Genomic DNA, 13465 nt, shown 5'->3' with positions numbered 1-13465 from the left:
TGTTAGCAGAAAGCTTCGGGATGATAGTAACATTGATCATAATAGCAATCAGCCATGGACCAACGACCGGACTACAAACTCACACTGACCGCTATGCTTTTGCAATCCAAGAATAGGAAGTATCAAACAAATGCTTGATGCAAAAAAGGCTCAAAGACGCGGATAAAATACCAAACTATGATAACCGATGCAGACTTTCTGAAGTTAACACCATGCTGTCACCCACATCATAAGCAGTTGTTCGAAGATGTCATCGCGGTATTACCAACCGATGTGATATGATGTGATTAAGACACTGTATAACAAGATCCGTCGGAAGGATAACCATGACACCAAAGAAATAATAATCCACAGTTTGGTAGAGGCCATAGTCACTCATAATAAGAAGGAGTTCTGATGAAATGTCCCGGTGAAAACCTCAATAAAATTTAAGCATAATCGGACTGACATAGTCATTTGGGATGGAAAAGAGAAACTGTATAAAGTTGTGGAAATTAGCTGTTCAGCGGATGTTAACATAAATATCTGCGAAAAAAAGAATAACTACGCTGAATTATTGAGAAATATACTGTTACTCTATCCCGATTACAAGTTCAGATTTATATCCCTAATTATTGCGGTACCAGAATATATAAAGCACGTTGCCCAAGCGTCAGTCATGAGAAAGTCGAAACAGAAAGATGTGGCATATGCTACAGCTGTTTCGCTACTGACTATTGTTTGAGGCTTGCCCTAGTTTTATAGGCGAGTTCATGACTGAAAATAGTATACGTTCTGAATCGGATTTGATTGATAGAGGATAGTCACATGACTGGTCTTAGAAACGGATATATGTATATCTTAGAATGTTTTTTAGGTTCCCCGCTGCGTGTGTGCGTTGGGATCAAGTGACATGTTTGGCACCGTAAGTTAAGGCTGATGCGGTTGATTGAATATGTCCAAATGATCAATGCTTTGAATGTTTTCTGTCAAGTGTTTGAAAAGAATGAACACGTGATTAAGTTTCTACATTTCCTGCTACGTCCGTGCGTTAGTGTCACGCGACATTATATTTTGTACAAAATGTTTCTCTATATTATGGCATCAGTAATCTAAGAATTACTAGCTTCAGACTTGTCTAATTCTTAAAATTTACATTAATTTTGCATGAAATAATAGTCATTTCGAAAATTAAACTGCTCTAAGGCCTTCTACACCGAGTATTTGAGAATATTATCTGTGAAGAACTCTTTGGATATTGAGTAACTTCTGAATTTAATGCACCGGTCCAGACGCGTTTTCCACTATTCGAAGCAGTCCTGCAATTCGTGATGTCTTTTATCGCCTCCGTCGTCTTTTTTTCTTCAAATCCTTCACATTTGCAAAACATTTTTCTTTTAGGACTTTTTTCTTTCGGGGCAACAAAAAATTATTACAGGGAGCAAGACCGGGTGAATATGGAGGGTAGGTAAACGAGGTCATGTCATTTTTGGTCAAAAACTGTCTCACACTGAAGGCGGTGTACGAAATTTCTTTGTCGTGATGAAACCACCACACTCCACTCTGCCACTGGTCGGGACGTTTTCGTCTCGCCGTGTCTCGCAAATACCTCGGAACTGCCAAGCAAAATGTCTGGTGAACAGTGTGACCAGGAGGAACAAATACTGTACGGACAATTCATTTCGCATAAATGAAACAAATCAGCATCGTCTTGAAGTTGGCCTTCACTTGACGCACTTGACTTGTAGGGCGTGGTGATATTTAATGCTTCCATTGACTTGAGTGCCCTATCGTTTCCGGGTTGTAGATATAGCACCAGCCTTCGTCGCTAGTGATGGCCTTCTTAAAAAAAATTTTGGATCAACTTCCAACTGTTCTTTCACTTTACGACACGCACTTAGTCACGACTGATTTTGATCTTCCGTGAGCAAGTGAGTCACAGATTTTGCTGCAACTCTTTCATTCACAATTCCTCGCTAAAAACTCATTGGCAGAAACTCCAGAACACATCAGTTGTATCAACACGTTCATCAATTGTTCGGCAACGGTCTTCCAAGACCAGTTCACGAATTTTCGTGATGTTTTCATTCGTTCAGGAGGTCGACGGTGGCCAAGAGGTTGGTCTTCATGCGAAAAGTGACCGTTCCAAAAGCGTGAAATCCTACTCGTAAAATTGTGTTTTGCTCATTGCAGCATCCTTGTAAGCTGTTCGAAGCATGGCAACTGTTCCGGCCGCTGGTTTCCCCCAGCAAAAAACAGAATGTCTAGGAAGCACGCTGTCCCCTCGTTTCATCCATCGCAATAATCGACGAACAAGGGAGAAATACTGCAAGACAAAGACGCACCACGTGACAGTACGACTCTTGACAATGGCGCCAGTCGACAGGCGGATGCCCGAGGGGCGCATCAAGTGGTTTCTAGCCGTAGAAGCCTAACCTATAGCGGGTATGTCCCACAGACAACGTTCCTTTTACTTTTGGGTACCCTTTGTATTGATGTTCACAAATAGTTATGATGGTGCCACTGTCATGAGCGGAGGAATCGCTGGTGTTCAAGCGAAATTGCTTGTCGCAGCCCCATCTGCAACTTGTGTCAGCTTCCACCAACTGAACCTAGATGTAGATAACTTCTTAACAAAAATGTAAAGGCTATCGGGGAATTTCTAGTCATACAAAAGCAACTTTAACTGTTTATGGATCGATTCAGACTGCCTCAGTACAACAAGTGCTTACAGGAAGAAAAACGAGGACAACCAGCAGAGAAGAAAATCTTCTCCTATACACGATGGGTCTGTCAGCAGGGACCGTGCTATGTTGTTCATTATGAGCTTTACTTCATTATGGATATCCTACCTCATTTCAGTGAGGTTATCAAGTCATGGGAGAGGCAAATTAAAGACAAGTGCTTCTATTACGATTGTCTATGAAAGTTTGCGCTTTCGTCTCCTCTAAACAAGTTTTAATACGAATCAAGTCTTTAGCAAAAATATTACAAATCTTCACTGCTGTGACTACAGTAACGGGAATGATATCCAGTTAAACATCTTCATGTCAAACGAAAAGAAAGTTTTGTAGCCTCCGATTAAGTAACACATCAGTGAAGTTATTAAGATCAACCCACTGACTCGGTAGATACCTAATCTACGGGGAAAATCTCCACAGCAGGCGTGTCTCATCGGTCAGTGAGAATGTTTAAAGTCGGCTGAAAATTAATAGAGCACCTTTCATCAATTTACACCTTGAGACCGTCATCCCTATATTGAACCAGAGTTGCTTAGAGTTCCGACACCAATTTTCGGCATAAAATGGTGATATCATGATAAACCTCTCTTATCTCAATCCGTAAATGCTCCAGTTTCTGAACATTGTTTGTCTCAAATTCATAGCAGATACATTTCAACTAAATTTAGAGGCCCTGGTGTGGTCTGAATGCCACTCTGCAAAGCGACGCATCGGGTGGAAGTGACACATCTTGATCAATTTCACCTATTTACTTGAGATTTTGAATCTCTCTACGGATTCCTCGATTGAACTGATCGAACTGCTGCAAGAAGACGTAACACTGCCTGTAAGCACACGGCAGTCTATGAATGAATACTTTCTCAATCTGTAGAGGATAAAGTCTTATCAGGCGAGATCCGTGGTAGACAATAAACCGGACAATTTATGCCCAAGTATAATGAATAAATGGTGTGATGAAAATCTGAATTTTAAAGACATCTTCCTTCGTTTTGCGACACAACAACGAAAAGAGAATCACTTTCGAGGAGTTCGTATTTTCATGACTTATATTAGACGGTGCCAACGTTTTATTTATTTGTGATTTTCAATCATTTTGAGAAGTTGACTTCAAATTTCATATATTAAATCAAAACTCAAATTATTAGTTATCTAAAATTGTTGGCCGTGCTTTTTAAAAGCTAATGCTGACTGGGCTACAACACAGCGATTGGGTCTCCACTGCTCCAGAACTTTAATCGCCTGAAATGCAATCCCTGATCCAATTTTCCCAACAGATGTCAACACACAAATCTTCAAACTAAGCATTAACCGTATCGATCTCACCAATCCATAAAGACTTGCAAACGCATTGTCCACCGCCACCTCTCCTTTTCAATAAACTATAAACAAAGAATCCAATATTAATCTAAAACTAAACAAATGAAAACAAAAGGAACATTTTACGACATGTATGGTCAGCATTGCAATTTATGTTTTTCACAGCAAAAAACTATTTTAACTTTTCGATAACCTGAAAGAAATCGTGGGGCTTCTGAGTTTACGATCAAATTTCTATTAGATTTCGTTTTCCGTATAATTGATTTCGTATTTTGGTTTAACCTATTCTTCGTTTAACCTGTACTTATAAGTTGCTGAAACACAAAATTTCGTCCAAAGAGAAAAAGAAAAGATTCTTATTTTAATTTCGCTTTATAATCCTTAATAAAAGCAGTTTAGATCAGCCGGCTTAAATAGTTTCCGAGAGACCAGAGCTAAAACTCAAATTAGCAATCATGTTCTAAGAGAAGACTAATTTAGAACGAAAATCGTTAGCAATTAAAATTAATCAACAAAAGAAATAACTTAATTAAATTGATTTTGTTCACAAAGAAACACACATTTTATCTTATATAATTATTATTAGCAAACGTGATCCGTTGAAGATTTGCTCACAATTATGGAGAAGTAATGTTTGGGTGAATTCCATTAAAGTTCAGATCAGTTTCTTTAGTAGGCACTTAGTGTTAGTATATGAAAAGGCGGTACATGTAGAAGATATCAAACATAAACGGGAACAATCCAGAACCGAGTGAGCATACATTTGGGCCTTGGTAATAAGATTGTGATATGGATTTTGTTTGAAGGAATAATTTGAATAAGCTGTCAAATCATTAATTACTTTTTCTGCAATAGAAAAAAAAGCAAGAGAAAGCACAAGAAATATAACAACATAAATGAAATTATTGCTCTTCATTGAAAGGTACAAGGGAAACGAATGGATATGGACTATTGATTCGATAGATCGATTTTATTAATGTTCCGTTTGGACATCTTTAGAGTAGTGCGAGTATGGAGTTAGATCCTGAGTGTTGTAAAATCTAGAAAGGAAGGATTGGGGATAATAATTGATGCGGGATGTGATCAGATTGGTGTAATAGCATGTATGACGGGAGAAGGGGCATGTGGCTGAGTATCTCGGGGAGAGGAATTATAAATTTACTGTAAATATATTTAACTAAGAATTAGGACTCTAAGTAGAAGAAATAATGCGATGAAGAAGAGAGCGACATTAATTTCTCTTATTTTTTCGACAAGAAATGGAGACAGAAGATCAATGAATTAAAAATGAGAAACAAGAAAAAGGAAAAAGGACACAAAAAAATAAGCAAAATAGGTTAGCAAACGTGATCCGTTGAAGTCTTGCTCACAATTCATGGACAAGTAAGTAATTTTGGGGTGAATTCAATTAAAGTTCAGCTCAGTTTCTTTAGTAGGCACTTAGTGTTAGTATATGAAAAGGCAGTACATGTAGAAGATATCATACATAAACGGGAACAATCCAGAACCGAGTGAGCATCCATTTGGGCCTCTGTTATAAGGTAGAGATTTGGATTTTGTTTGAAGGAAAATGTTGAATAAGCTGTCAAATCATTAGTTTCTTTTTCTGCAATAGAAAAAAAAATGGAAAGAGGAAACACAATAAATATAAGAGCATAAATTAAATTATTGCTCTAATCTGACAAAGTACAAAGGAAACGAATAGATAGGGCCTATTGATTCGATAGATCGATTGTATTCATGTTCCGTTTAGACATCTTTAGGTTAGTGTGAGTAGGGAGTGAGTACCTGAATGTTGTATAATCTAGAAAGGAAGGACTGGGATTAATAATTGATGCGGGATGTGATCTGGTTGCTGTAATAGCATGTATGACGGGAGAATGAGAAGGGGTATGTTGATGGGTATCTCGGAGGGAGAATGGTTCTCGTATTACCGGCGAGATGTATTGAGGTATTTCTTTGCAGATTAGTAAGGAAGCGTGTTGAGAATTTTAATGACAACGGAGATTAATATTAATCCATCTGCCAGATTTTAAATGTATTTGTTGGTTGTTTTACAACATCCTTTTGAATGAATATTAATCATTAATTTACTGTTAATATATTTAATTAAGAATTAAGTTTCTAAGTAGAAATACTCATTTGATGTAGGAGAATGCGATATTTATTTATTTTTTTAATTTTTGTGGCAAGAACTAGAGATCAATGAATGTGGCAAGAACTAGAGATCAAGTTAATAAAGATTAGAAATCAGAAACAGAAACGAAAAACACAAAAAAATGAACAAAAAGAGGGTCTTACTGTCAAGGAAATAATAAGAGTCGAAAAATATTATACCACATCCCACAGAGTTAATCTTGTCCAGTGTATTTGACTGTTTGAAATCGTTCCAAAGTTCTGAAATGGAATAAAAATTGTTTCTTATTCTTCTGATGGTCTTAATATCTTTCGTGATTTCTTTAATATTAATCAAGAAATCCTAATCTCCTTAATACAATCGACTTCCCTATTTATATAAGACGATTTTATACAAGAAATCATTACTTCTTTAATATATGTTGAGTTTTATTTACTCTCAGTTATTTCTAGTAATAACACAAGGCCTCAGATATGAAGGGACAGACGTTTATAAAGATCCTAGATACTTTCGAAATGTACTTCAAACATGTCTTTATATGTATAACAGTATAATTGTAAATGGAAAGGCGTTACAGGCACGATGTAGCAAGTTGTTTGTAACACATAGAGATGTGACAAGTTGGCGAAAGACTGTGCATTGTTTAGATAACACTTCTGGATGCACTGCAAAGAACTACTGAAAGGTATTTCACACTTACTGTAGATTTTACTTACGCGGTTCTGCAACTGCGACGAGTGGGAAGTAGACACAAAATTTAGTTAGTTTTGATGGATAATCTATTACCATGGTAGTTGTTAATAGTGAACCCTAACTTGAGGGGGATAAATGGGGCAAAGCTCGCGGGAATGTGCCATAGTTAACTGTTTGGAAGTTGCAGAGGAAAGATAATATTTTTCTCTTGGTATCTCGAATTTATTGCAGTGCTAAAGGGAAGTCAGACCATTGACAATAGAACGAAATGGGTTAACAAGATTAAACCCTGTCTCATCTAAAATGGTGGCGAAGTAAATAGGTAAAACGAATGAAATATAAACACAAATGGCGAGAACAATATAAACAAGCGTGAAGACCGAGGTTTTGATTCTTGGTAAGGAGTCCGGTGTATATGTCTTACAAATATAATTAGTCCGCATTAGAGTAGGAAAAAATGATTTTTTTTCTGGAACAGCTCAGAGAAGCGTGTAGAATCGATCGGAATTAATTTTAATATGTTGTCTGCAATGCTAAAGCGGCGGACTAGCCGAATCGTTAGCACGCCGGACGAAATGCTTTTCGTATTGTCTATTTATATTTGTGAAGAGGTTCGTTAGTCCTTCTAAAATATCAAAATCAATAATAATGATAACAATAATAATAATGGTGATAATAATAATAATAATAATATAATAATAATAATAATAATATAATAATAATAATAATAATAATAATAAAGAGCGCTAGCCTTGACAGCGGCTGCACTGACCAGTCAGTAGCCGAAGACACACAAACACTAACACAACCCGGCAGAACAACTGAAATATAACTTTTGGTAATTGGAACATCTACCATCTCCTGTGAGTATTTTAAAATCTCACCACCACCCCATAAGGCTAGAAACTTACATATCTTTAATTTTCTCTGGGCGAACACACAAACGATCATCTTTAAAATCTTAAAAAATCTTTAAAAATATTTAGAACTTCTGTGAATACTATCTCTCTCCTTTATCCCTGAATATTCAAAAATATAAACACCCTTTTTATTGCAAGAACGCTACAGTTTTCTCTGGCCGGACATACAAACGATCATCTTGAGAAAATTTAAAACTTTAATATCTACAATTTTCTATGAAAATTTTACCCTTCTTTTCACCCTGACTACTCAGTTATGTAAACGTACCTTTTATAGCAACAAATTAAACGAATGAAAAAAATTAAGGAGATAAGCACCTGCCAATATATACAAACTGCACAATTACCAAAACTATAAAACACAGAAAAACCTACAGAAAGCAAAGGAAAATTCAAAAATATCCACCCCACCAGCAAGCTACTCCTCTTTCTCCTACTATCGCCTCCAGCCCTCACATATTTATGATGATATCATGTACAAGACAAAAGTCGAAACTAAACAACATTTGATAATTCCACACAGTAGTAGGAGCAAAGATGGCATCTCAAGACGGTTACAATACCAGTGATTGTAGGAGCACTTGAACTGAAGATTTTTTAAGAATGATCCCTAGATTACCATTCATGTTGGAAATCAACAGATTGTATTAACCGACATGTCACACGTATTGAGAAGAGCAGAGTCGATGTGAATTTTCTTTCCTGTTTTTGCCCCTTATTTTCTTTGTTTACTTTTATATTTTACATCTTTTCCTTTTTCTCTGTTTTTCTTCTCCTTTTTTCCGTCACATGATTTTATAACCGAACAATATGGTGTGACTATTTTACAGGCCTACAAATATATACAGTGCAAAATATAACGTGTCTTCAATGGCAGAACAATGCAGAGTGGACTATAATAACTGTTATAAATTAATTACTCATAGTCTGATATAATAATATTTCGGAATATAAAAATTCCTTCTTCAGATATTGCTAGGAATTGATCGAGTTACTGCTGTAATCGGTTTTTCCCAACGGTTACTGGATTAATTTTTCGGAATCGTCTCTGCAGTGGCCTTACGAAGCCCCTGCTGGAATTCCTCATGAGAAGTGCGTGAGGGCGGCCCTGCCTCGAGCTCGGGTGTATCGGCATATCTGCAGCGCTGCTTCTAAGTTATGTATTGTACGTGTAGTTTTTTTTATAATACCTGAGCATGTTACCAGAAATGAACTTACACACATCCCGACGTTACTGGCTGAAAATATGCAGCATGTTGTTAATTTGGGGTTCTAGTCTGTCTATGAGGAAGATATCTTCATAGACAGACTAGAGCCCTAGTATGTCAGACGACTGAGGTTGGTGTTGCGCTCAAAATTGACTGGATAGAATAAAATCCAAGCAGTCGATACGTGAGCGATAGCATCACTTCGGTATGGAGTGGGAATTATAAAATGGCAAAGGAGAGAAATGAAGAATACCAAGACCAGAAAAATTTTGACAGTGCACAGAGCTTTCCCTCCTAAGAGTGATACTTGTCCCGAAGAAAGTGTGGGAGTGGCTTCATCAATTTCCAGTTGCCAGTACTGTAGCGAACAGAGAAAAACAGCCCAGAGTGGAATATACAAAAACAAAATGAAACACACAAAGGCAGGGATCATCGACACTGAAAATTGTTACATCAGTAAATATAAAATTGCTTTCCAAATGACTTCCTTTGCAGTCAACATCATCACTGTTGAGGGATTGAGGCAGTCCCTTAAAGGTGATGAATTCCCTTTCTCTAGGAAAGTCTGGTACCAAATCGTTTCACTCCACAACTCCTCAATAAAGAATCCCGGTTGCTGCTGGGTTTTGATGATAATTTAAAGAGACAGGGTCGTAAAGGTAATAGCGTCTCCCCAGGCATATAATCTGACTTGGTTCTTGGACTTCAAGACAGGTTCTATTAAAAGAATTGGCCTGTCCGCAGTTTGAAGCATACTTTTGTGTCTGTACACACTTCGCTGTTTCAAATTGTCTTTCAACGCAAGAAGCGAATGGAGAAAATTCCTGCCATCTGAATGCAATAAACATACAGTCGGTAAGAAAGCGACAAGAGTTTTTGAGATGAGTGAGTTCCCGGTGATTGCAAATGTGTGGTTGAGTTCGTGGGACTGTCGATGCATACACTCAATCGTGTGCATCTATTCACCTAAGAATCACAGATGGAATAGTTTGGGAATGTTTTACACATCTTCACTGTGCCACTAAAACATTGGAATTTGACAATCCGCGTCAGTTTTTCTTTAGCTCTTTCTCTGTGAAACCGAGTATTTATAGGTTTTTCTGCAAATGTGCAAAATTGTTGGTACATAATCTAATGCACTTCTGATGAAAGGTGCAAACGAGACTTTATGGTCAGGGTACAAGAACTGTAAGTTTGCCATAAATGTTCTATTTTCCTAAGACTTTTGATTGCACATTCACATCCTCTGGGCAGCTGACCCTTACAACAATGCATGAATTTTTCCCCTGTACCACAGAACAATATCAGGTCTGCTATATTTGTACCGAATTGATGTTTGTTTTTGCGGGGAGTTCCACCAGTATTCCTTGCTTTCAAAAGGTCTGATTACTTGCTGGTTCTAACATGGCTTCGATGTATACGTCCGAGCAGTCCTTCCTATGGGTAGCATCGTAAATAGTCTTTGCAACTATATCATGCCTCAGGGGCAGGTAGAATCTCGTAGGCATTTTGTCGCAACTACTGATGATGTGGGTGACATCTTCCACACTGGTATAGCAGAGCCAACATTTTCCATCGCAGCACGGAGGTTTGGTGCTATCTTTGTCCCTTTTATTCATCGATTATTTAGTAGTTATCTGTACGTATGAGTGTGTGCGTGCATGTATGTATGCATGTATGCGTGCATCTATATATGTATGCGAGTATGTATGCATTTATGTATGTATGTATGTATGTATGTTGTATGTATGTATGTATGTATGTATGTATGTATGTATCTATCTATCTATCTATCTATCTATCTATCTATCTAATTTGGTATTGAGTCCGTACCTTTATATGACATTGGACTTAGCCAATGATAGAGCCAAGTAAATCAAAGTCCTGGCCTCAATATAACAGTCTAACACATTTTGGAAGGTGGTGATTTAGTCTTGTCTAACTGCCTGTGTATAATTCCAACAAAATAAATAAATAAAAACAAGAAAATGACGCCCTTACCTCTGTTTATTTCGGTGTAAATGTAATTTTTGTAAAAATACAATTCAGCAGTTCTATGACCTATAGTTGACAAGTAGCATCTTTTGTAATTATAGCTATAGTCAAACGATTGGCAATTTGGCATTGCTTCGCAATGAAGCAGACATTGCGTGTAACTGTAGTCATTAAATCTACCCAAATCATTCTCTGAAGGTATACCAGCAAGGTCAATAAAATCAAAAGGACATCTTCCTGTAAGAAGAAGAAAATAAATAAATCACTGTTGTGTTTGTAGTTTTTCGTAATGTTGGTGGAACTGTTTCACGTTGTATAGTTTTATTATTTTTGAATAATGAGAAATAATAGATATATTTTCTACTCTTTAATAAATATCAATATTGTGATAATATTGTGATGATAAAAGTGAGGATAATAATAATAATAATAATGATAATAATAATAATAATAATAATTATAATAATAATGATAATAATAATAATAATAATATGACAAACAGCTGGAAACACTATTAAAGACAGTTCATGGATTTACCAAAGAAATAGATATGAAATTTGGATTAGAAAAATGCGCCAAAGTAAGCATGAAAAGAGGAAAACTAGTTAAGAGTAACAACATCACACTAGATAAAACCAATGAAATAAAAGAATTAGACCAAAGCCAAACTTACAAATACTTAGGAATCCATGAACTAGATAAGACACAACACACACAAATGAAAGAGAAAATAAAAAAAGAATATTATAGACGAGTTAGATCAATACTAAAAACAGAGCTCAATGCTAAAAACAAGATAATAGGTATCAACACTTTAGCTGTCCCAGTTATAAGTTACAGCTACAATATCCTTAACTGGACACGAAATGAACTGTCCAAAATAGATAGGAAAACAAGAAAAATACTGACAGGATCTAGGATGCATCACCCAAAATCTGACATAGAAAGACTATATATACAACGTATAGAAGGTGGTAGAGGCCTTATACAGCTGGAAAACTACTATAAAATAACCACCATAGGACTGCAAAAATACCTACTTCAGAAGGAAGGAAAACTGATCCAGATAGCAGCAAAACACGAGCAAAACAAAAACTGTTCTCAGTATTTAAGGAAGCTGACAAATACAAACAAGAAATCATACCACCTAATAAACACGAAGAAGAAGAAGGAGATGATGAAGAAACAACAAAAGCTATAAAACAAATGAAATCCAAACTAAAAATAGAACAGCAACGGACCATGATAAAACGATGGCAAGAAAAGCCCCTTCATGGTAAATACTGCACTAAACTAAACGCAAAAGAAATAGACAAAGAAAAATCCCAACAATGGTTGAGAAGCTCAGGACTCAAAGCAGAAACAGAGGGATTTTTAATTGCAGCACAAGACCAAAGCCTCCCCACCAGAAATTACCAAAACATGTAATGAAAAGAAATATTACAAGTAACTGCAGAATATGTGGAGATGGACAAGAAACAATAAATCATATTATCTCTAGCTGCCCAGTCCTGGCTAAGAAGGAATATATTCACAGACATGACAGAGTTGGAACCTACATACACTGGAAGCTATGCCAACATTATGGAATAACAACAGTAAAAAAGATGGTATAGGCACACACCAGAAAAGGTCACAGAAAACGAGAAAGCAACCATACTCTGGGATATGCCGATACACACAGATAGAGAAATTAAAGCCAACAGACCAGATATAGTTGTCAGAGATCATGAAGAAAAAAAAAATGCTTTCTAATTGATGTATCAATACCGGCAGATGACAACGTGTCTCTAAAAGAAATGGAGAAACTCTCAAAATACAAAGACCTGGAAATAGAGGTAACTAGAATGTGGAATCTGAAAACGGAAACAATTCCTATCATAGTAGGTGCATTAGGCATGATAAAAAAATATTCAGACAAATACATAACAAAAACCCAGGACTTACAAACACATATAACATACAGAAAATTGCACTACTAGGCACTGCACACATCCTACGCAGAACACTTTCCATACAATAACCATCAGAGCATCACAACAAATCACAGCACATACCCAAGGCATACAGAGCTGCGCTCGGTAGTGAAGTGAAAGCACGCTATAAAAATAAAACTACTGAATAATAATAATGATAATAATAATAGTAATAAATTATTTTATTAGCCATGATCGCTCACATAAAATAACATTGAATGACATGCAACAACATAACAGACAAAAACGGGACGACACAATGGGTTTTACGGCGTGTAAACAATAAATAACATGTAAATCAAACAAATAAAAAACTTCCAATAGGGGAGGCGCTTTAAGATCCTCGTGGAAAACCCCACAAAAGCCACGGGTGCCTGATCAATAGGGCAAGAGCCCTTCTTTAATTCCCTTTTATTGTTTACAGGTGCGCGCTCAGAATTGGTATTTTTGCACTGGACATTCTTCCAACATTCACCCTCCTTTCAACACAATTACTACA

General features: G+C 36.6%; 1 long non-coding RNA gene across 1 annotated transcript; it reads right to left on the bottom strand.

Annotated features, from left to right (window-relative positions):
• Positions 1-5621: 5621 nt before the first annotated feature.
• Positions 5622-11029, bottom strand: LOC118761355. Its single transcript, XR_004997312.1, has 3 exons — positions 10997-11029; positions 6339-6434; positions 5622-5643 (listed from the first exon to the last, which is right to left on the bottom strand). It is a non-coding gene; the product is annotated as an uncharacterized LOC118761355 (long non-coding RNA).
• Between the last annotated feature and the right edge of the window lie 2436 nt (positions 11030-13465).

This window comes from Octopus sinensis, unplaced genomic scaffold (assembly GCF_006345805.1).
Source record: "Octopus sinensis unplaced genomic scaffold, ASM634580v1 Contig12568, whole genome shotgun sequence".
Classification (NCBI taxonomy): Eukaryota; Metazoa; Mollusca; class Cephalopoda; order Octopoda; family Octopodidae; genus Octopus; species Octopus sinensis.
This window is presented reverse-complemented; position numbering and strand designations above follow the sequence as displayed.